Source organism: Sceloporus undulatus, chromosome 4, assembly GCF_019175285.1.
Source record: "Sceloporus undulatus isolate JIND9_A2432 ecotype Alabama chromosome 4, SceUnd_v1.1, whole genome shotgun sequence".
Taxonomy (NCBI): Eukaryota; Metazoa; Chordata; class Lepidosauria; order Squamata; family Phrynosomatidae; genus Sceloporus; species Sceloporus undulatus.
In genome coordinates, this window is record NC_056525.1 from 198,473,020 (window position 1) to 198,497,436 (window position 24,417).

At 39.8% G+C, this 24,417-nt stretch overlaps 1 protein-coding gene across 3 annotated transcripts in view; it reads right to left on the bottom strand.

The window, feature by feature from the left end:
• ATP6V1H (ATPase H+ transporting V1 subunit H) overlaps positions 1-2,662 on the bottom strand; it is a 38,614-nt gene extending 35,952 nt beyond the window's left edge. For 2 of the 3 annotated variants that reach the window (XM_042464092.1, XM_042464094.1), the window contains exon 1: positions 2,523-2,662. The gene's annotated coding sequence lies outside the window, so the exon portion shown is untranslated. Of the gene's footprint in view, positions 1-1,444; positions 1,561-2,522 lie in introns of those variants that run through there. The other variant, XM_042464093.1, reaches the window with a different exon arrangement.
• Between the last annotated feature and the right edge of the window lie 21,755 nt (positions 2,663-24,417).

Consider the following 24,417-nt stretch of genomic DNA (forward strand, 5'->3'; position numbering starts at 1 on the left):
TGCCATGCATTTTCTGAAACATAAATAGAAAGAACATTTCCCCTTTCTTTGCACAATCCAATACAGGAAGCTGGCTTATACTGAGCACTGGCCCACTTAGTTGTGTACTGTTAAATTTGACTAGCAGCAGCTCACCAGATTTCCAGACAGAATAAAGTTAGAGTTTATTATATTCAAGCAAAATTGGCTCTAGTGTCTAGGAACTACTGCTTGATTTTATGTTCTGCTTCCTGTGACCGCTGACTGTCATTTCCTTCTGACCCCCTCCCCAACCATTTTCATTTTCCAACTGAAGGGTAAATTTCACATTATAATCCCTTCCTAGTAATAAACATCACTGAACACTGCAAGACTCATTTTCCAGTAAAAATGTATAGCTCAATTTATATATAAGGAACAACAGATACACAGTTTAATATCACTATGTACCAGAAGCAATGACCTTCAGTGTTTTTCTTTTCTCCTTCCTTAAGGAGCTTCTGGTTTAGTCTGACTCACTGATGCCAAAACAACCTCCCTAGTTTTTAGTGTGTTCATTAAACCATGTTTGGGACAGAATTTTCATAAATACTATCAGGTTTTACCTGACATAACCAGCTCAAGCTCCCTCAAGACCGTTTTAGCATACACAAAAATGAGACCAACCTTTGCCTTTCTTCAAGTGGAAGCATACAGTTATCTGTTTTTAGATGAGACACCTACTGCTGCCTTCTGCACTACTTTGGTGCCAATAAGTCTCACCTCAAAGACTACACAACTGTTCCTCCTTCTGGCATAAGTAAGTTCACCTCTACTTTAATGACACTGAGATTTTATTTTAACAGGGAACATAATCAAAACTTACAAAAATCAAGATTCAACCAATCCCATGGACAAATTTGAAAACCAAAAGTCTCCAGTAAAACAAGCAAAAAGGTTTTAAACAGGATTACTATTATCATTGCCATTGCCATTACCGGTGATAATAGTATCATCTGTACCTTGGTTCATTTATATTACTTATTTGGCCTTTTTTGTGCTATGGAGGCCTAAGATGTATCCAGACTGCTGAAATAAAGCAGTTTGACACCCCTTTAACTGTCATGGTTCCATTCTGTGGAGCAAATATGTAATATGTTGAGATATACAGCCTGGTTTGTTAGAGCTCTGGTGCCTCACTAAACTACAAATCCCAGGAATCTGTAGGATAGAGTCACGACAGTTAAAGTGGTGTCAAACTACACTAATTCCGCAGTGTTTTGTTTTGGATATCCGCCTGTTCCACTTCAGATGGAAAAGAGATATGAAGGAAAGCTTCTTTAATGATAATGGCTGTTGCTTTTTTAAAAAATAGAAGCCATTACCATTACAGAGGCTTTTCTTCATATCTCTTTTCCATCTGAAGTGGAACAGGCGGATATCCAAAACAAAGAATGAGAAAGAGAGTGGGGGAATTGCTACTTGCCATTGGGAGATGGGGCAGAGGTTTCTCAGCTGTGGATTGTGGAACAGTCTTCCCAGGGGGGTCCATGGCAGTTAAAGTCATGTCAAACTGCTTTATTTCTGCAGTGTGTATGCACCCCAAGCCTAAATCCGACAACAGTACAGATTAGTAAAATTCTTAAAAGGCAGGACTAACAACGGCTGTTAAAAGTAACAACTACAACAAAAATTGGGAACCCCTATGATGACCAAAGCTTAGAAGTAAATGCAAGTCTATGGAAGCTCATGATACCAGCTTCTCTCTTTCAGTTGGTCTCAAAGGTGTTACAAGATCCCTCTGCACAAAGCTTAGAGGAGAACAGCCTGAGAACCAGCGCTTGATAAAAGGAGGGATAAAAATATTCCAAGGAGAGACAGCACAGTGTAACAAGTTGAGCATTGGACTGTAACTCTGGAGACCATGGTGCTAATCCTGGCTCGGCCATGGAAACCTATTGAGTGACCCCTTGGACAAGTCACACTCTCTCAGCCTCAGAGGATGGCCACGGCATCCGCCCTTCTCAAGAAACTTGCCAAGAACCATGATAGGATTGTTATAAGTCAGAATTTATTTGAAGGTACACAACATCAACAACAACAGTCCTCAGAGAGCCATCCTGGCGCAGTGGTTTGAGTGTCGGACTACGGTCCAAAACACACTGCAAAAATAATCCAGTTTGAGACGGCTATAACTGCCCTGGCTCAATGCTAGGGGATTCTGGGAACTGTAGTTTTGTGAGACATTGAGCCTCCTCTGTCAGAGAGAGAGAGAGAGAGCTCAGGTGCCACAATATACTACAATTCCCAGGGGCAGTTAACGCACTCTCAAACTGCATTATTTCTGCAGCGTGTGCTGGGACCTAGGGCTCTGGAGGACCAGGATTTTGGGCGAGTCACACTCTCTCAGCCTCCAGGGCAAAAACCCTTCTGAAGAAACTTAACAAGAAAAACCCTATAAGGATGGCCATAAGTGGGAAACCAATTGAAGCCACACAACAACAACAACAGCAAATATACCCTTCCTTCCCTCCCTCCCTTCTTTCCAGCCCATTCTCCAATACCTGCCAGACTCCAAGCCTAGAGCCACCCCAGAAGAAGCTCCAGGCCTTGCCTTCTTCCTTCTCCTTCTTCTGACCCAGACTGAGCAGCGATTCAGGGTCATGTGACCACGCTCAGCTGACAGCGCCGGAAGTCTAGGGCTACGGGTGCCGAGAAGGCTCGCTTTTACTCCTTCTGCCTCTCTACTTCCTTCGCTAGTTCTTCTTCCTCCCAAATCACACACTGCAGAAACAGCCCCGTCGGAGGCCCCCTTTGACAGCCCTGGCTCACAGAGCTCTCTCTCTCTCTCTCTCTGACAAGGCTGAACAATGCCTCACAACCACAGTTCCCAGAATTCCCCAGCATTTGAGTCACAGGGCAGTTAAAGGGGCCTCAGACTGGACTGTCTCTGCAGTGTGTTTTTGGACCAGTGTTTTGGAATACCTCTGTTTCCATATACATACATAATGAGACTGGAACCAAGTTTAAACACAAAAACTAATGTATGCTTCATATATATATATATATATATATATATATACACACACACACGCACGCACACACACTTTATATGTATGTTTGTATGTATGTGTGTATATATATAGATATATGTTGTATGTGAATGTATATATATATATGTGTGTGTATATATATATATATATACACTTTATATGTATGTTTATAGAATGTATATAATATACTTTATATGTATGTATGTGTGTAAATATATGTGTGTGTCTTTCACATATATATACAGTATATATATATATATACACACACTTTATATGTATGTATATATATGTGTATATATATATTAACCTTTATTTATAAAGCGCTGTAAATTTACACAGCGCTGTACATACAATCTTTTAATTAGACGGTTCCCTGCCCTCATGTTTCTCATATATATATATTTATTCACTTTATATGTATGTTTCATATATATGTATATGTGTGTGTGTGTGTGTGTGTGTGTGTATATATATATATATGTTTCATATATATATTCTTACTTTATATGTATGTGTATTTATATATATGTATATATGTGTCTGTATGTATATTTCATATATATGTATGTGTGTGTGTATATATGTGTGTTTCTCATATACATATACACACACACACACACACTTTATATGTGACTGAAGGGAACTTTATGCACGATATTTTCAATAATTTGGAACATGAAGCAAAGGTTGTGTGCACCAAACAGTCAGAACCCAGAAGTGTCATTATCTCACCCACCCATGAAAAACATTTTGTTATTTAGCAGTATTTTGGATTTCAGTTAAGACTCAACCAGTATAGATAGGTAAGGGCCACAACACACTGCAGAAATAATCCAGTTTGAAACTACATTAACTGCCCTGGATGCAATGCAAAGGAATTTTGGAAGTGGAGTTTATTGTGGCACCAGAGCTCTTTGATAGAGAAGGATAAATGGCTCATAAAACTACGGTTCCCAGAATTCCCTATGACTGTGCCAGGGGAGTTAAAGCGGTCTCAAACTGGATTATTTCTACAGTGTGTTTTGGACCATAGCAGTCTCTGAGGGTGGGATCCTCACTACAGAAATAACACAGCATTACACTGTATTTAACTGCCACAGCTGCATGCTGTGAAACCCTGGGATCTGTAATTTATTCGACCATTGACCAATACAAGGAAGATAAAGAAAAGCTTTTGGGAAAAAACACTCCTAGAAATATAAATTAATGCTTCCTCGTCAGGAATTCCTCCTGGACAGAAGGCTGAAATGGAGGACAGGTCCTGCAAAAGGAGGACACCTGGTCACCCTGTGTGGCACCATAGGTCTCTTGAGAGAGAAGGCTAAATGTCTTACAAAACTACAAATCCCAGAATTCCACAGCATTTGAACCATGGCAGTTGAAGTGGTGTCAAACAGCTTTAATTCTGTACCTGAGGCCATTATCAGATGAGTCTGGAACTGGGGCTCTTCAGCACTGGGCAGTTCGAATTCACGTTATTTCGCACAATACCATCATACCAGCATTCGAATGGCCCAATCCGAACTCACCGTGAAAACCCACAATGGCGCAGAGTAATGCCGAACTGAAATGCGTACTGGCTCCTCTTTTTGGAGCGTGTTGGCCAGTGCGCTGATAAGGGATTGCATAACAGTGGTACCCCGGGATACGAAATCACCTTACGAAATTTCCGGGATATGAAAAAAATAAATAGGAAAAAAACTGTTTCGGGTACGTTTTTTTTTTCGGCGTACGAAAAAATTTTTTTGGTGCTTTTCGGCGCTTTTTCACACGAAATCGCGGCTTTCGGCCGCCTAGCCGGCCTATGGCTTTTCGGCTAGCGAAATTTTTCGGGTTACGAACGGCCGCCGCGGAACGAATTACATTCGTAAACCGGGTATCACTGTATACTGGATTGGGGATCTGTTCGATCTCAGTTGCGAATGGCTCTGGTGTGACCACCCAGTCCTGAATTCACATCACAAGACCCCAAATTCCAATTTTTACTTGGTGGTCTTTCCTCTGCCGGTTCAGGGAAGGGGGGGGTCGGTTCAGGGCCTCCTCCCACTCTCCTACAGGCTTGGGAGCCAGCATAAGCTGCATCCAAGAAGAAGAGGCGCGGGGGGCCGTGGAATCGTGGTTATCCGACAGCCTCCCCTCCTCCTCCTCCGGCTTGGGAGCCAGCAATAAGCTGTATCCCAAGAAGGAAGAGCGCGGGGGCCCGATGGAACGGCGGGATCGCTGCGATTCTAGCGGCCCCGCGCCTGTTCCTTCTTGGGATGCAGCTTATGCTGGCTCCCAGCCGGGAGGAGTGAGGAGGAAAAAAGCATCCCCATTTACTTAGATGGCCATCCAGCCTCTTTGACAGCCGCTGGAATGGTTCCCCCCCCCCCAGAATACATATTCACACACTCACACACACACACACGTAGAACCGGGCATTGCTAATTTGTTGAAGGGAAGGTACTGTTAAACGTTAAAAACCAAGCAGAATGCTAGAGCAGGAAACAGAGAGGAATGTAGAGAGGGCACGTTGTTCGCGATGTTAATGTGCATGAGCTGGCTCTCCGCTGTTTACCGGCTGTCATGACGGGACCTCCCCTTTCACCCCGGAAGCGTTTTTAAGGTCGCAACCCATGAGGGCACCACTGAGCATGTGAGAGGGGGCCGATACGAATCGGCCAATCCTCATGTTGAGCACCGGTGTGACCAAACATTCTGCACTGAATGCACTTCGCGCGAATGCGTATTGGCCAATTTGAATCCTGCCAATTCGGAGGGGCTCCAAGGTATGATGGTATTGTGCGAAATAACGTGAATTCGAACCGCCCAGTGTAGAAGACCCCCAGTTCCAGACTCATCTGATAAGGGCCATAGACACAGCCTCAGTATTATTTTGCTGCAGAAGGGTATGGAGGTGCCATTCTTAGTTTTATTAATAATGCGTAGTCCAGAATTACAGTGAGTCTTGGCAGAAGTCTATGCATCCCAATGCACTGAGCCATGGCAGTTAAAGTGGTGTCCAGCTGTATTATTTCTCCAGTGCAGATTCAACCAAAGCCTCAAGCAGTGTTTTTGAAACCAATTTGTTTTTGCAGAGGCTACCATGACTATCATCAAGTCAGTATTGTCCATTGGACAATCTGCACTACACTGTTATAGTGCTATTATTCCACTTTAATTGCTATGGCTGCCTCCTGTGGAATCCTGGGATCTGTAGTTCAAGGAAGAGTGTTGAGAATTCTCAGTCAGAGAGCTCTAAAATCACCTCACTAAACTACAAACCCCAGAATACCACAGGAGGCAGCCCATAGCTATAACAATGTAGTGCAGTGTTTCTAATGTTATAGTGCTATCGTTCTACTTTAATTCCTATGTGGAATTCTGGGGTTTGTAGTTTAGCAAGGCCCAAGAGCTCTCTGGCTGATAATTCTCAGCAAACATATAAATACATATGATTAGGTAAAAAATAAGCTTAAGGACATTGTAGTGGTTTGGAAAGGAATGAAATAAGTCCCAACGTGGGACACAAGGTGGCTCACAACACTAATAAAAACAGAATACAGCTACTTATATTATAGGGAAACAGGCTACATCTGCACCACAGAAATAATGCAGTTTGACACCACTTAGACTGCCATGGCGCCATCCTAAAGAATCCTGAGATTTCTAGTTTTGTGAAGCCCCATTGAGAGAGAAGGCTGAAAGCCTAGTAAAACTATAAATCTCAGGATTCCATATAATGGACCTACGTCACTTAAAGTGGCATCAAATTGCCTTATTTCTACAGTGTAGCTTCACCCAAGGGTATTTTTGAATCAATACTATGGAGTCTTCCCTCCTTAAAAATAAAATCATAGAGGTTAATAAAAAGAAATTATACTGGCATTCTAGATCTTGTCACATAACTATTCAAGTTTGGAATAACCTTTTCTTCATTCTCATTTTTCTTTGGTAGAATGAGGCTTACAGGAAGTCAGTAAGTGTAAAGAAAAGGAAATGATTATGCATTTTGCAGAGCTCCCCATTTCCAAAGTTTGGTGTGTAAAGGAAATATTTGGGGATATTATAGAATTTTCAAAGTAATTTGTAGCTTGTTACAATGTATTGTAAGTAACACTTTGCTGTCACTCAGTGCTTTCTTTCTTTGTTTTGGTAAGGGAGAGCGCACTCTAGGATTGGTATAACTGTAGTAGCAAACAGCTTCATGTGGAAACATTATTTATCATTCACCTAAACTAACTTTGTACCTGATTCATCATATTACTTTTAAAATGTAACATTGTTACACACTTGTCACATGCCAGTTGCAAATCTCTACAGGTTGTTACATTGCATGGAAGTCATTGCCACCAAGCTTTGCCTATTTCCTTTAAAGCAAGAAATTTCATGGCCAAGAAACTGCCACTTCCTAAACACTGACAGCTTCTGTGGGCCAGAGCAGAAAATGGGGTCAGCTTTTCCACTTCCACCCTCCACATCCTTTCAATATTTGAAGGGATGTCATATTGAGGAGGGAGCTAGCTTGTTTTCTGCTGCTCCAGAGAACAGGACCCGGAGGAATGGATACAAGCTACAGGAAAAGAGATTCCACCTCAACATTAGGAGGAACTTCCTGACAGTAAGGGCTGTTCAACAGTGGAACACACTCCCTCAGATTGTAGTGCAGTCTCCTTCCTTGGAGGTCTTTAAACAGAGGCTGGATGGCCATCTGTCGGGGATGCTTTGATTTAGATTTCTTGCATGGCAGGGGGTTGGACTGGATGGCCCTTGTGATCATTTCCAACTCTATGATTCTATGGGTTTATCACCAAAGGAGATTGGGAGTTCATCCCATGAATATCCCAGAAAAATTGGGTAATTATGAGAAACGATTTGACATGACGTTGCACAAAACCTGTAATTAAAGTGGTCACAAAGAAGCATTAACGTGCATCTTTTTACTTTCAGGATTTCAGCAACAATGCATTCCCAATATCACTTTATTTGTGCCATTGCATGTGATAATCATTTGCGCAATTACTTGCCATTTTCGCTTTATTTCTCTTCCAATAGCCTTTTGGAATAGCATATCAGCCAGCCACTGAACTGAATCGATGATCGACCATCGTCCAGCTAGTCCATACCTGATCCTCCGTTTTGTTGATTTTAGTATATTTTAATGTATACATGATTTAATTGTTATTTTAAGGGGGAGGGTAGAATTTGAGGTTATTGAGTACTGTTATTTTATTATGTATAAGATTGTAAGCCACCTCAATCTAACTGGAGTAGGCGGAATATAAATAAAAGTTGTTGTTGTTAATATTATTATTATTTGCAGGATGTTATAAATGCACTTTAATCTCTCTTTAATGTCGAAATCAGCCCCAGTGTGATAAACTCCATTGACACTAATATGAGAAGTGAAGTATGGTGGCCTACGTCAGGTTGGGTTTGGGGCTAGGTATGATATTGGTCCAATCAACACTGCAGAAATAATCCAGTTTGACACTGCTTTAACTACCTGGCTCAGTGCTGGGGAATCTTGGGAATTTACTGTGGTACTAGAGCTTTCCAACAGGGAAGGCTAAATGTCTCACAAAACTAGCATTTAGCCAGGACAGATAAAGCGGTGTCACGCTGGATTATTTCTGCAATCTGGATCAGGCCATTGTTTGACCTTTGGAATGTTTGAAATGAATACTAAGGAAAACTGAGTCTGGCACAGCAACGATGGTGGATCTTTCTGCAAAAGCTCCAAAAAGGAGTACTTCCAGGGAAGATGCTTCCCATTCCCAAATACTTCAGGGCCAAAAGCTAGGGCAGGGTAGGGGCCCTTATGATACTACAGAGGCATACACTTGTGATATTACAGATGTGCCCCCCCCTTGCATTGCAGTTTCTATATTGTGTTTGTGTACATACACACATCTGACAAGCAATGTAGATTTTCTCTACCACCTACTAAACAAATATTGTCTATAATACAGTGTACAGATGGACAGAGCAAGTAGAAAACACATACAGATATCATCAAACCGAGGCAGTAAACTAAGAAGTGGGAAAAAATTGATACATAAGCTTTAAAGCTACCTACAGCACTCCCATCCTAAGCTGTCTGTCTGTCTGTCTGTCTATCTATCTGTCTATCTATCTATCTATCTATCTATCTATCTATCTATCTATCTATCTGTTTTAGACCAGCTGGTGCCCTGCGACCTGCCAACCCTAGCAAGGGGGAGGTTGTGTGCATGTCCTTAGAACAAGGAAGCTGCAGATTCATTGAATCCAAGAATTCTCCTAACACAATTATAGAATTTCCCCTTTTTAAAGCTCCTTAAGGAGTACAACAGGGATTGGAGAATGTTGCCCCTCAGTTATTGTGGCTTGCTTCTCCCATCAGTCCAGTCCAGTGATGTCAACTGTAAGAGACTGTAGGATTTGTAGTCCATACCATATGGAAGGTCAAATGTTCACCACCTCTTTCATGCAGCAATGGTGGAAATACTTTCTGGAGAAGCCTTCAGCATTCATGGACATGTCACTTTTAAACTCCAACTACCAGGATCTATCAGTTTGCATGGCCAGGGACCATGGTAGCTTCAGGATTCTGGAAGCTACAGACCAACAAAGCAGTAGGCTTGCCTCTCTCCCCATGGATAGTGACATCCATAGCACCCAATAATGCCGCAGCTTTCCTCCTGTAGAACTGTTGTGTCTGGCTGCACTGCAAAATTAATTCAGGTTGATGCTGCTTTAACTGTCCTGGCTCCATCCTGGGATTTGTAGTTTGTTGTGCAACCAGAGCTCTCTGTCAAGAGAATGCTAAATATTTTGTAAAACTACAAATGCCAGAATTCCATTGTACTGAGCCATGGCAGTTAAAGTGGTGTCAAAGTGCATTAATTCTATAGTGTAGATGCAGCCTCAGTATTCTTTTGTTGCAGAAGGATACGGAAGTATAGGTCTTAATTTTATTACTAATGCCAGAATTCCAGTGAGTCTGAACACTTTATGCACTCAAAAATAATATTATTCTTATAAATAAGAATTCAAAGCCAGAGTTGGGGAAAAGTGAGTATTCAATAAAATATAAGGGATAAGAGTGCTTTTGTTATTGTTTTTTTTAAAAAAAAAATCCCAAAGAACATTTTGGTGATTTAAAAAAATACCATTCTTTTCTCTTTCATTTCTTATAATGTAAAGGCGAGATTAGACTTTTATATTTCTGAAAGTTGCAGTTCTATGATACACTTGTACCGCTTGACCTTTAAAGTTTTTATTGTATTTCTGCTACAGTATTAGCTGCTAGAAAAAAAATAGAATTGAAGTCCCTGAAAGCAAAGAATAAGCAAAAGGTCAAGATAATACAATATATTCACATAATTCACAGAATTTACTTGACATTAAAAAAGAAATCAAAAATATAACTAAAGTTCAAATCCATGTATATACAAGGCAGAATTTAAAGGCATCACAAAATCAGCTTAATTCTTTTGTAATTAAATCTTATCATAACAGCTTGAATGGAAAGCATTAGGAGAATTATTAGATGAGAAGCTCTTAAGAATCTAAATTTTGAGGCAAACCAGTAAGCTAATGAGACAAAAAGAACCATCTTATTAGCGTGGCCCTTTCTTCAGTATGCTCCTATATGCAAAGATATTGGCTGCCCAAGAGAGGTTTGTTTGTTTAGCTTAGTTTAGGTTTGTTTCCTAGGCTTTTGCTTTAGCACTCCATAAATCTCCAAGTAGCTTATTTCTTCAGTGGAATGAATTTTTGATTTTTCAGATGAAGCCTAAACTCGGTGTGCAGAGTTTTTTTGTTTTGTTTTGTTAATGTACCATTTTTTGCAGAATGCACTGATTACACATCATTCAATAAGGAATTTTTAAACAGGAGAGACTTATTTCACAGGAGTCCTTACAAGCTTGTTTTCCTGTGATCCAAATATCAGAGCTCCCATTATTTAAGCTGTTTCTAGAAAGAAGATAAAACTTGTGTCAAATGAAGGGCCCAAGATTCAAAAAAGAAATCTCACATGCACCCCATAGTGTGTGCAAGGAACATTGTTTCTCTGCAATTATATAGTGTGTGCAAGGAACATTGTTTCTCTGCAATTATGCCTTATTCAATAAGAAGTATAGGAGGTCCAGCATCAGAATATCAACCCTGTGACCAGATATTTCTGTTTAACATAACCTAAATCAAGGGTAAATGTGGTTGAAACTCAAGTTTTGTTTTGCTATTATGGCTGAAGAAGTTTGATGTGTTAAGAGACTACTTGCTTTGGTTTCCTGGATGGAAACTTGTCAACTTTCTTTCTAGAAACAGCTATAAGTCATGGGAGTTCTGATATTTGGATCAGAGGAAAACAAGCTTGTAGTTTATCAAACGGGAGGAATTTCTCTTAAATTTGAATGAAAAGAAAGTGGGGCCAGAACTCATTCACTTAAAGTTGCTAGTTTTGCACAATTACATGAATACGCATTGCATTCAAACTGTCTCTCCATTGCCCAAAAATAGAATGCCATTGCCTGAATTTGCGTGTGGCAGTCTATCGCGCAATAATGTGAAACCACATGAATGCATTCGGACTGACTTCCCATTGCCCGAATCTGTGTGTAGTGGGTTATCACACAATAACGTTAAACCCCATGATTGCATTCAGATTGCCATTGGATTATACTTCCAAGTCCCCTCGTCTGATAAACTCCTGGGCAATGAATCTTTCCTGTTTAATGGTTTCTTGCTTAAAGTTTTTTTGGATGGGGAAACCAAAGCCCTCCAACAGGAACATCTTTGGGCATTTTGTACCTCATCCCACTCCAGGAATCAAAAGCACATAGTACCCAAAGCCAGTCAAATTATTTGGATGCCTCCAGCAGAAAATATCACAAATATTGTTCCTCAGCCATGGCAGTGAAATTACAAGAAAAACAAAGGCGGGATACAAACCGCCATATAGTACGTATAGGATACGTACTAGGGTTAGGAAGGGGCGGTGCTTCCGCACCCCCCTAACCCTAGTACGTATCCTATACGTACAAGATGGCGGCGCCCCTTCTACATGGGCGCCGCCATCTTTACGTACTGGACGCATAGCGTCCAGACGTGTCGCGGCGCCTATGACATCGCGAATGCGCCGGCGGCGCTTTGCGACGTCATCAGTGCGCCGCAAGAAGAAGCTCCGAAATGGAGCTTCTTTTTTGCTCCGCGCGGGAGCCGCGCGGTTTGGCTGCTGCGGCTACCGCGCGGAGCAAACGGTGGCGGCGGGGAAGCGCCGCAAAGCGGCGGTTTGTATCTCGCCATAGTTTCATCCTTTTGTAACACACTAACCTGCTGCTTGAGACAATTGCCTCTGATTCCCTAATAGTAGAGCTGCCCTGCACTCAGAATTCAACCTGTATGCATGGTCTCCTCTGTATGTGCATCCATGCCAGGCACATACACATTGGTGGTAGAAGGAGAGAAAAATGTATACTTATAATAAATTAATCCCTCCTATGTGGTATTAGTCAATTGACTTGTGTCAGTCTACTGTAGCTTTACTCCATTTGATATCCTCCAGATGTGCTGACAGCAATCTGAGAATGATAGAAAATGGTGTCTAGTTCCAAGGATATTGGGCTGAAGAAGACTGGTCTAACCATTTGATTGGTTGAATTATGTTTTGTTTGCAGGAGATAATTATGGGAAAGTTGTACTTTTTAGGATCTCTCCTGCCTTTGAAATGCAATGCCCATCCAAGTTCAGGAAGATGATATTCTGTAGCTTTTATGAGAGAGCAGGGATCCAGTTGAACAATTTGAATGGAAAGACATAGGGCTAAACTACATATGACACCATTCATAAAAGCCATTTTTAAAGTGTATTTATTTAGCTTTTTGCCCATCTGATTAGAACTGGGATTAGAATTGGGAGCTTTGCCCTGTACTATGGCCTGATCCAAGAAAGCCCCCCCAGATTTAAGGCCTCCAACAATTCAAAACTAAAACAGTCATGTGTGATCAAGCAACATTACAGTGTAGTTAAGATGGCAAAATTAATTAATGAGAAAGTGCACATGAGATAAGACAGGATGCAGCAGTTTGCATTATCATGAACCTACTGGAAAGCAGTGTCATCCCTAGGGTTGCTGACACCTAGTGCAGGATTTATGGTGTCATCCCCCCAGTGACCTCCTCCCATTTCCCACCATATAAAATCCTTAGTAATGCTTTTTTACACTAATGTTACTTGTAAAGCATAATTCCCATATACTGCTAAATGTAATGTTAATAATTGTTACATAAGCAACTAGTAAAATTAAAATTATACCTTCAAATTGCAATATCATATGCATAATCTAAGTGTATTTACATATACATAGTGAAGATTTGGTTAACAGGTAATGTTTTTAAAGAAAATTTTAAAATAATACTTTCTTCAAAAAATTAAAAAATTAAAAAAAATTGAAATTGAAATTTTAACAAATTCTGGGGTCCCTCCTTTCTTCTCCCACTGAGCTTCACCTCACTGCCACCATCTATTAAAGCATTTTAAAGAGATACAAATTCACAGTATATGTGGTGTCACATTTAGTTGGACCCTCTTTTCCCCCCTTAGTTTGGTTGTCTTCCTGCATAACACCTCACCCACACCCACACAAATTTCTGCTAAATGTGGCGTCACATTTAGTTGTACTCTCTTTTCCTCCCTTAATTTGGTTGTCTTCCTGCATAACACCTCGCTAGCTCTCATGCAGTACAATATATAATAATGCACAAAATGTAATAATTCATTCCCCAGAGCTGAATTAACAGGGATTTTACTGTGTGAAACATGAAATCTGTGAATGACTCTCGGCAGTAATTGAATTGCACCAAGCAAGCACAGAGTGAAACCAAAGGGCAACAATTTGTCACAAATATAATTATGCAAGTATTGCTGGCAGACTGAAGTGGCCATATCATTAAGAGGGTTTAATGAATGAATCTGTGACAACAATTTAACCTCTAGTTTTTACTTTGTATTCTGCTCTATATTCATCAACAAATGATGAATATATGCAATACAAATGTGAAAGTTGAATGCAACCAGTTAATCAGTTCTTATTTAAAGTGATAGATGTGTTCTTTGTTATTCAAACTAAGATCAAAGACCTCCTAACAATCCATCTGAAGTCTGTGAAAGTGATTGCTTCTACTGCTAAAATGGAATATTCATTTAAATTGGAAGGATTAGCTAAACACCATCTGTCCAATCAATTGACAAATACCACTGGTCTAAAAAGAACTGTGTCATCCTCTGTCTAATCCTGTCTGTCCTGGGCTATATGTAAACCCCAGTTAATTATACAGTGTATCTTGACACTACTTTGATTGCAAGAGCTAGCTGGAGTTTAAAGATCTTTCTAGATGCTTCATCAGCAATCCTATAGTTAGAGCACAAACTTTTTTTACAATCTTGATCAACACTTCAAGACATGTAGCCAAGACTTAGGTACAAAGCTGGAGCAAAGAATTAATGCTTCATGGACTAAAAAAGGAACTGCTACACAGAGAACAGATCATCCTGTTTCCCATCCCAGGAATAAACAGTGCAAGAAAGATCCACCTTCCAGAGATGAGATCCACATACTTGTTCCCTTGCTGCAAAGGAAAGTTAATCTTGTGCTTCCAGTTACTTCAGTGTCCAGATTTGAAGTGGATTTCTTTAAAGTTGGATCCATTTTTCAAAGAAACCTGAGTGTGGAACCGTATTCAGAAACATGCCCTTTTATCACTTGTCAATGTGGAGACAATGTCTGTTTTCCTTTAGAACCCAAAGCACAAATACAGAAGATGAAAATGAAGCTACTCCTAAGAAAACTCAACTGTTTTTCAAGGTAAGAACAAATTCAGAATACTGAAAAGAGAAATGCAGTGAATTATTATTGCATTACAGAAATTCCATTTGTTCAAAGGAAAGTGACAATGTCTACATTGCCATTTTTATTGTGCAACATGTGAACTGTGACACAAGTGAATAGAAAAATTGCTACAAAAACCATAACTTGCAGGTGAGGCCCTGTGACCATAAATATTTTTTTGAAAATGGTCAGTGGAGGACTTCAGCCAGCCATGAACCTAACTTTGCTGTTTGGGGCTTGTTTATTTTGTTTTTCAGGAGCCCTGTTTTGGTTCCAACTCTGTCTGCACATGGGCACTGAGTTTAGTATTAGAGCAAGCAATAAATATAAATCATCATTTCAGAAAGATATTCTCTTGTTATATATATCCAAGTTGAGAAACTTTTGGATCCAGTTACCAGTCTGTATAATCACAAAACTATAGTGATCTCTACAGTCCCAGAGAAGCTACAGTGCTAAAGAGATAAATCTAATTGTGAAGATTTAGAATACTGTTATATGGTCTTCAGTTGGTGAGAAAAAGTTCTCTTGGGCTGAATTTTTTGTTGAGGAAAGAACATTAAACACTTATTGTATTGTAATTGCTTGACTTATTAGTAATATATACAAGCAGAGAGGTTAGGGGGAAAGCAGCTAATCTACAGCTCAAGATCCCCAGAGACATAAATCCTGTATTCTGAGGTGCTTCAGAGTCAGCTTTCAGTACTCTCTGTCCCTTCTCTAGTCTCTAATTCATCCTCTTCACACCCACTCTGCCTGAATGTTGCTAAGCATTCATCTCTGTACCCACGCAAGTTGGAGGTGAATTGACCATTCAGGGCTCACAGAGGAGATTACTACATGCAGCTTTTAAGCTACAATTACACCTGGGGGGAAAAAACAGCTTTGGTGATATTTATTACACCACACCAACACTGACTGTGGTGGCGCAATGGTTAAATGCCTGTACTGCAGCCACTCACACAAAGCCATAAGGTTACCAGTTCAATACTAGCCAGGGCTCAAAATTGACTCAGGTTTGCATCCTTTCAAGGTTGCTAAATGAGTACCCAGCTTGTTGAGGGCAATTAACTTACAGTTGTAAATCGCTTAGATACTGCTAATTCAGTATGAAGTGGTATATAAATGAAGCTGTTTGTTTGTTTTATTTTGACCCATAGCTGCTATGTCCTCCAAGTGCAGTTAGGACACCCCTTTTCATTGACAGGGAAAACCTGTCAATGAGCTGCCAAAAAGCATAAGTGCCCAGATGCAAAATGTCACTGGTTGGACGTCAATATTACTGGCAGTCATGTGGTGTCAGTGACCTCTCCTTTTCCCCTGGCCCTCCTCTCCCTTGCTATTTCCAAGCAAACTTATCACCTCCCCCACTCCACAATTCCTTTTGTTTTTCTTTCTTTTCAAAACTTTTCCCACTGATCACTATAGCAGAGCTCCAGTGTGGGTTAGTTTTAAAAATGTTTTAAAAACTACCAAATGAAGCATGAGGCAGTTGTGGTAGTAGGACAGAAGGCAATAGGATCCAGAAAAAAAGCAAACAGTGTAACAAAACCATAGCACAGCCATGATATCTGAACTAGGCCTAGTAAATAGTCACTGATGGGCAGTGAAAGACAGACCAAGTTCTGGCTCATGCATTTGATTCACTGCACCCAGGAAACCTACAGAATGGCTGTGCAAGCAGGCCTCTAGTCATAGACAGTTCTAGTGGGCCTCTCATCATGGTGCATTCAGGAGGAAGACCTTATTCATCCCTACAAACTGAGAACAGTTGTAAGTCACACATTCTTGAGACTCTGGGCACTCTTTTTTAAAGGACATTTTTTCCTAGGCCTCCTTATTACAGGAGGAATTTAAAACATGGTAGTGATGGCATACAGGATCCCAGTGAGATTTGTATGTTTTCTAATGAATAGTATAATGGATTTCTCCAAGCCTCCTAGATCCCATGTGTGATCCCCACTGACACACATTGCTTTGCATAATGGTCCTAAAATAGACCAAACAATCCTTTCCCTCTGCTCTTCTATATTTTTCAAATAATAGAATCTGATTTTTTTAAAAAAAAAATTAATTCAAAAAATAAAAGCAATACAAATACAATTAATGTAAATATAATATTTATTTATGAAAGCTGGTGTTAAGCAACTAAAAATAAATAAAATAAGTACAATAAATTGTCAACTGTCAATTGCCATACAGACTTGGTTCTGTTGAACAATTTTGTTATATAGCTGCAGTACTAGACAGGGAGAAATAACACATAGTATCTGTAGTACAGTGGGCCCTCCCCATATGCAGGCATCCATTCCAGATCCCACCCCACCCCTGGCATATGGGGGAAAATGCATAAGCTCAAACTCCATTAGTTTCAATGGGGGAGTGTTCTTGTGTTTGGCGTGGCACACACACCATTCATTTTACTGCAACTTAACCTTTTGCATAAGGTTAAAGACGTGTATAGTATGGCGTGGCACGGGTGTGCTGTATAATTATATTTCTATGAGTAGCCTCTGTCCACCTGAGCATTCACTAACACTACTTCATTCCAAAACCTATTTCTATGCTTTCATTTCCATCACAAAGTTAATCTTGGGCTCTGAAGTCTGTTCTTGTTGTTGTGTCTCAGGCCTACACAGAAGCATTTTTGCTGACTGTGGTCAGTTTTAAATCTTGCCCAGAGGCCTAGGCTTGGCACTGGGCAGTCTGAATTTCCTGTAGCACCTTCCTTTATTTTTCTGAAACATGACTTGTTCCTTTGTTTTCTGACACTGACGTTATTCAGAGTTTATTGGTTTTTCTATTAATCTTCTGTGGTATTGAGCCCATGGCCAATTTTCTAATAGATACCTTGTCCTTTCTCCAGTCTTCATTTTCCTATATTAACCATCATGAGTGGATCAATAGTCTTAAATCCTGTTTTGTTTCTGTCCTTTTCTTTAGATTAAATTGCATTTAATCTTAACCTTATTTCTATTAATAATATAAATGATAAAGAAAACATATTAAGGCACACTTGCCAGCATTTGCAGACTGTTAAAAATATTCATCATGTTACTTAGGCCAGGTACAGACCGCCCAAAAAGGGCGGTCTGCTGGCACCCTGGTTTGCTCCATGAGGAAGCCGCAGCGGACTAACCACACGGCTTCCTCGGGTAGCAAAAAGAACCTGCAAAAAGCGGGTTCTTTTTGTGGTGCCATAATGATGCTGCAGTGCACCAGTGGTGCACTCACGACATCATTATGGCGCCGTGATGTGCAGACATGAGGCACCCATCACATCAAAATGGTGGCACCCGTCTGTACAGGGCACCGCCATTTTGACGTACAGAAGACGTGCTAGCATTGTGGGGCGTCTGTAAGAGATACCCTGAGGCAACCCTAGCACATCTTCATGATGTGCTATGGCACCAGTCTGTACCAGGTCTTAGATTGGCTTTGTGAAATGTTTATAGCTAGTTTTTCTTTCTAAATGCTGGAGAGGTTTGAACAAGTTAGTTAAATTTGTTCTGCTGCATGTCCAATTCATTTTAACAAGACTTATCTTCCTAATCCATGAAAGCAGGTTGGTAAGCAAATAATCTATGTAATCTCAAACTTTTTATACTATACTGATGTTAAATGTGCCTGCCTCTACATGTTGCTGAACTGCAACTCCCAGTAACCCCAGGCAGCACAGCTAGTGGAGAGGACTGATGGATATTGTAGGCCAGCAACATCTGGTGGCAGGCATAATCCTCATTCCTGATATTACCTCAGGGGTGATTCTGATCAGATGAAGAAACCTCAGGGAGGGGGACATGACAGCAGTTTCAAGTCAATAAAGCAATCTAACATTCCCAGCATCCTGCAAATGCCTGGCAATTCAGAAAAACTCAGCCTATAGAAATGACCACCGCATATGAGACATTTTAAATGGCCACAAAATATGTAGTTAGCCCATAAATGTTCTCATAATCAGTGTCTAATAAATCACTGTCCAGCAGTTTATAAAAATCAGATTAATAGTAACTGAAACCACAAATTAACATTTTCAAAATCTAGAGTTGAGTGGAGAAAAAATGAACATAGTTGCAATCATGTACCTGTCAGATGAGTTATTAGGGAAAGGGGTTTTGAAAGTCCTCACCAAATAATAGTTCTGTGTAGAGTTTAAACGGAATGGTTTCATGCTTATTGAACGTGAAAGCATTAGAATATATTATGAATGAGACAATTTTTGAAGTTATATGGAACCTTCCTTACTCTTGTGCTTCCTTCCTGTCAAGTGGAACAGCAGCTCTAATAAATTCAACAGAAAGAGATGCTTTCCTATCACATCACTTTAACCCAACACAAGAGGCCAAAAAGCATCTGTCTAAATTGAGCTCAGACTCCTTGAGGGATTTAGTCCGGATTAACTCAGCCAGCTCCCCAGAAGAAACATCAATATGTGAGTCAGTCATGTCCCTGAATGTCAGTTGTGTTGCTTGAGACTCAGTTTTTAATCTGTTTGCTGGATTATTAAAATCCACAAATGGGGCAGTTTCCTCTGTTAACAGGCTTCTCTATGACCAGGCACAGTCTTCAGGTGGATTAGAAAAACAATAACAACCAGATACTGATCCTTTCCAAAGGCCCACACCCTTAAAGCAGGAATAGTTTAATTGCTCATAAATCTTAAGATGAGCCTGAAGATGGGATAGATACACAGATAAATAAGGATTTTCATGGGGAAATCAACATTTTGTGAACTTATGTAGCAGGAAGGAGATAAATACTGATAATCTATTGGAAAGAAAGTTGCAAAAATGGTACACACACTCATCCATGTAAAGCTCCTCTTCAGTTTCTGTCTGTGCAACAAAATTTTGTACTTTGCTTTAAGTAACTTGGAAACACATTTTGAAACAATCTTACAAAATCCTGGGATTGGTGTTTTTGTGTGGCATCAGTACGCTTTGGCAAAGAAGGCTAAATACCTTGTAAAATTACAGATCCCATGATTCCATAGCTACAGCACTTAAAGTGGTATCAAACTGTAGTATTTTTACAGTGCAGATGCACTCGTAGTCATCTCTCACTGCTAACAGAACTAGTTTAAATTCCTATCCATTTAAGAGACTTGCTGTATTGTAGTAGGCAAGATCTTACATCAAGATTGCTTGGTTTAATTTTCTGTGTTGAATTGCAATATTGCACAGCTGAACCAAATAAGCAACCAAATGTTCAAACAAATGTGCATGCTTTATCCATATATAATGGGCAATCTGAAATGCTCATCCATGCACAGTGGCACTGCATGCACAAATCTCCTTCTGAAACCTTGAACAGAATGTGGATTTCCACACTGGATAAAAATGCTCAACAGCTCGTTAAGGAAATTTATGCATGTACAGTATAAGACATCAACAGGATTCAGGCTACTATTTGTCTACAAGTTATTACTGGGATTGTAAAAGAAGATAAAAAAAATACAGCAACATTTCTATTCAGCATTTGGAAGGGATATAAGAAATGAGAAGTTATCTTTTATACATATGTATTGATCCCTGGGAACTAAGAAGTACATAATAAATTGTGAGAAGGCATGTAATAATGTGTGGAATACATAAGGATGTGCAAGGAGAAGGGAATCTTGAATAGATTTGTCTCCAGTCCTCGTTCCCCTTTTTTCAAGGAATTCCTTCCATGGGAAGGGAGATCTTCCACAGGAAGAACTGTGTTAATCTGCTGCAGCAAAACCAACAATGAAGACTTGTGACTCTTGAAAGACTAAAATGTTTGTGATACCATGGAAATGAATGCAACATATTCAAGATACGATACATTTGGTAGTCTTTCGGGTATCAGGGGCATCTTATGTGAACTTGGAAGTCAGTTTGGCTGAACTCAGTGTGACTTAGCACTACATCAATTGGATATTAATGTTCAAAAATGGGGAAAGAAAGACTATAGTTGTTATTTTTCACACCAAAGACTTAAAGCAGTTCTTGCATCAACTGATTTGGACCATGAAGGTGAAACTCCATTTGCTACAAGGCTCATTTATATTATTAATGATTCACTTCTAAGTTCTCTTCCTCATTAACAAGACCAGTTGCTCACATAAATGATATGTAAGACTGTCAAAGACACTTTAAGCTGCACATTTAAGAAAAACAACACTGCAGAGCAGCAAACATTTCTACTATAATCATAACAATATGGTCAATTTTATTGTAAGCCTATAGTGACACCTGCTGGCAGTTTTTTAAATTTAGTAATGCAAAATGCCATTCTTGTGAGTCACTGATTTTTGATATGGAATTAATACAATTAATATTAAACCTTATCTAAAGATCTTAGCAATATAGGTCCCGAACAGACAGGCCAAAATAAAGCTGCTTTGGGTCACTTTGGAGATATGCTGTTTAAATGACACATGCATCTTAAGAGGCCAGAAGCTTCACCAAAGCTATGCTCCAGTCCTTAGGACTGGAGCGTGGCTTTGGTGTGGCTTTTGGCCTCTTAGGATGCATGCATCATTTAAACAGCATACTTCCAAAGTGACCCAAAGCAGCTTTATTTTGGCCTGTTTGTCCAAGCCCATAATTGCATGATGTATGAAGTGCTCTTCAGTAGCAGGATGATAAAATTTCTTCAATTGATCTACAGAATTCTAGTGTACAGTGTAACAGTGTGGGATAGTTTTCCCAGATCTGGGAAATCCAGGTTCTAGTTTCCATCCTCTCTCTCTCTCTCTCTCTCTCTCTCTCTCCCTCCATAACCTATTTTGTAGTATTTATATGGAGATAAAGTAGAGATGACAAAAGCTATGTATGCTATCTTGATTTCATTGCAGGAAAAAGTGTGATATAAATATAAGGAATAAATTTTAATCATGCATGGCTGTAGAGAGACATCAGTGTGGTGGGTGTGACGGTGGAGCAATGGTACTTACACAGGATGCAACAGTGTAAACAAATGAGGATACTTATTTGGGGGTATCCTTATTCCCACTTCAGTCTACCACCAAAGTTGTAGGGTGGTTCACACTGCACACAGATAGTGTTTTTACAGTCCAAAATCATTACAAAGATTCAACAGCTGTGCCAATATTTACTGTTCCTTCATTTAAATACCATTATTCTTCCAAGTACAGGTATGCTTCAGTTAACAGGAGCCTGAAACAGATGGACCATAAGTGCCACCTTTGGGCCAGTCCAGGGGCATGGTATTCAGATGATGCATGCCCCTGAATTGAGCCCAAGCCATGCTGCAGCCACCTAAGGCAACCCAAACCTGGCCACAAAAGGAGGACAAAAAAGCGCTCCTTGCCAATGGTCCATTGCAGACCGCAGCAGTGGCCAGCTTTGGGACCACAGTTGCTGTGGTCCTGCACTGCTCAGGGTGCGCTCATAGTTGGAAGATTTTTGAATTTTCTTCCACCCTTCTTAGATAGATAGGGATTCCTGCCTGCAAACTATCCTCTCTCTCTCTCTCTCTCTCTCTCTCTCTCTCGTTCAAATAAACTGTGTAGTTAAGTCACTCCCCATTTGAGACTGACATTCTCTCTAAAAGACTTTCAAATGAACTGCATATTCTCATCTTCCTACTCTCTCAGCTTTCTTTGGAAAGATGGTGAGACAAAGATTTCTTTTATCGGAACTATTCACTAGCTAGATTAGGATAAAGCTTTTATATAAAGAGAGGTTAAACCCATTAGTAAATTTTTGTTTGACCTGCAGGCTAGTTGTGTTGTTATTTGAGTCAGTCTCAGTTCTCAGGGAATCACAGTTAGACAAGAGCACATTTCTGCTACTCTTCTGATTTGAAGCTAGACCCTAACATTATTATTATTATTATTATTATTATTATTATTATTATTATTATTATTATTATTATTAAGCTTTATTTATATAGCACTGTAATTTTACACACTGCTGTACATACAATCAATTAAAATAGATAAAATAAGCCTGCCTATGGTGTACATTCTACAAAAATAATTAAATATAATACATATTAGTACATATTAACATTCAGTAAAATAAGACAGACTTGGCTTTGCTTTGACATTTTTGATATTTAAATATTTTTGTTTCCTTGAAGCCTTAGGAAACTTAAATTACCCTACAGCTCCAAGCCACCTATCTGCTCAAGGCCTAATTGTGTTCCTGGGCCTTACGTCTGGTGGCGCAGTGGTTAAATGCCTGTACTGCAGCCATTCACTCAAAACCACAAGGTTGCGAGTTCAAGACCAGCACGGCCCAAGCTCGACTCAGGCTTGCATCCTTCCGAGGTCGCTAAAATGAGTACCCAGACTGTTGGAGGCAAATTAGCTTACTTGCTAATTAGCTTACTTGCTGTTCACCGCTATGATCTTTGGAATAGCGGGATATAAATAAAACAAATAAAACAAAAAACAAATTAATTAATTAAATTAATTAATTAAATTTAACATAATATTTGGAATCAGACCCAGAAATACTATGGAAAGATTAGGGATAGCTCCTACATCATAAATAGAAGAGCAATTCAACCTTTTTATTATTATTTTTATTCAAAACTAACAAGGTGTACATGTGTATTAAAACCATCAGGTCAGGTAAGCCTTTCATAAGTAAGCAAAAACATTTTCAACTGTCAACTCTTGAAGGTTTCTTCCAAAATGCATCCAGGGATGATTTTTCTTTCACCAGCCTCCACTTTTCTTATGATTTCCATTTTGGTGGCCTACCTTAGAGATATATTGTTTTTAACATGCTGGGGAGACATAGCTGATGAGGCAGACACATCTGCTGTCCTCTTTTCTCTCTGTTTTGCTGTTTATACATGCTTTGTATTGGATTCTGGAAGCAACTGCTGTTTGTCTGTTGTGGGGAGGCATACAAGCTATAGTAGGAGCCACTGAAGTAGACGCCTACTCTTCCCATTTCCAGCTTTCTTAATTGCATTATTTACTGCAGACAAAATGCTGCAACCTGACACTAAAAGTCTATGTTATTTTAGCCCTTCTCTAACAACCTCCCACTAGTGGTACTACTAAAAACATTCCAGCTAGACAGAGGACAAGCAGGAAAAGGCACTGAGTAGGTGTAATAAGACTTTGTAAAAAGGAGCTTTGCTGTCAGGGGCTTTGTTAATTGAAGTGTGCTTGTACAATTGATTCCACTCCATGAGAAAACTGTCTTTGCGATTAGTGGTGTGAACCATAAAACACCATTTGCAGTGTCTAACAAGGAAATATGTCCTGTGCTTATTTTTAGAATGGAAGTGCTTCTCCCTTTCCCCTTCTGCAGCCGAGTGGAGTAATTCAAATTGCCTTGATTAAAACTCACACAAAATTAAAATGAATGGTTGAGGCACTGTTACTTTTATTACTTAAGCAAACACACGGCACACACATACACGCACACACACATACACACACTGTCCTGAATATCAAATTTCTCACTAAAGTACCCACCCCATTACATCTTTCACAAATGAAATACCTGCAAATTTGCACACCTCAGTCGAGCAGGTGCCAAATTTCAGAACTTGTTAATACTGAAGCTGAGCATCAAGAAAATCTAAACATCCCATATG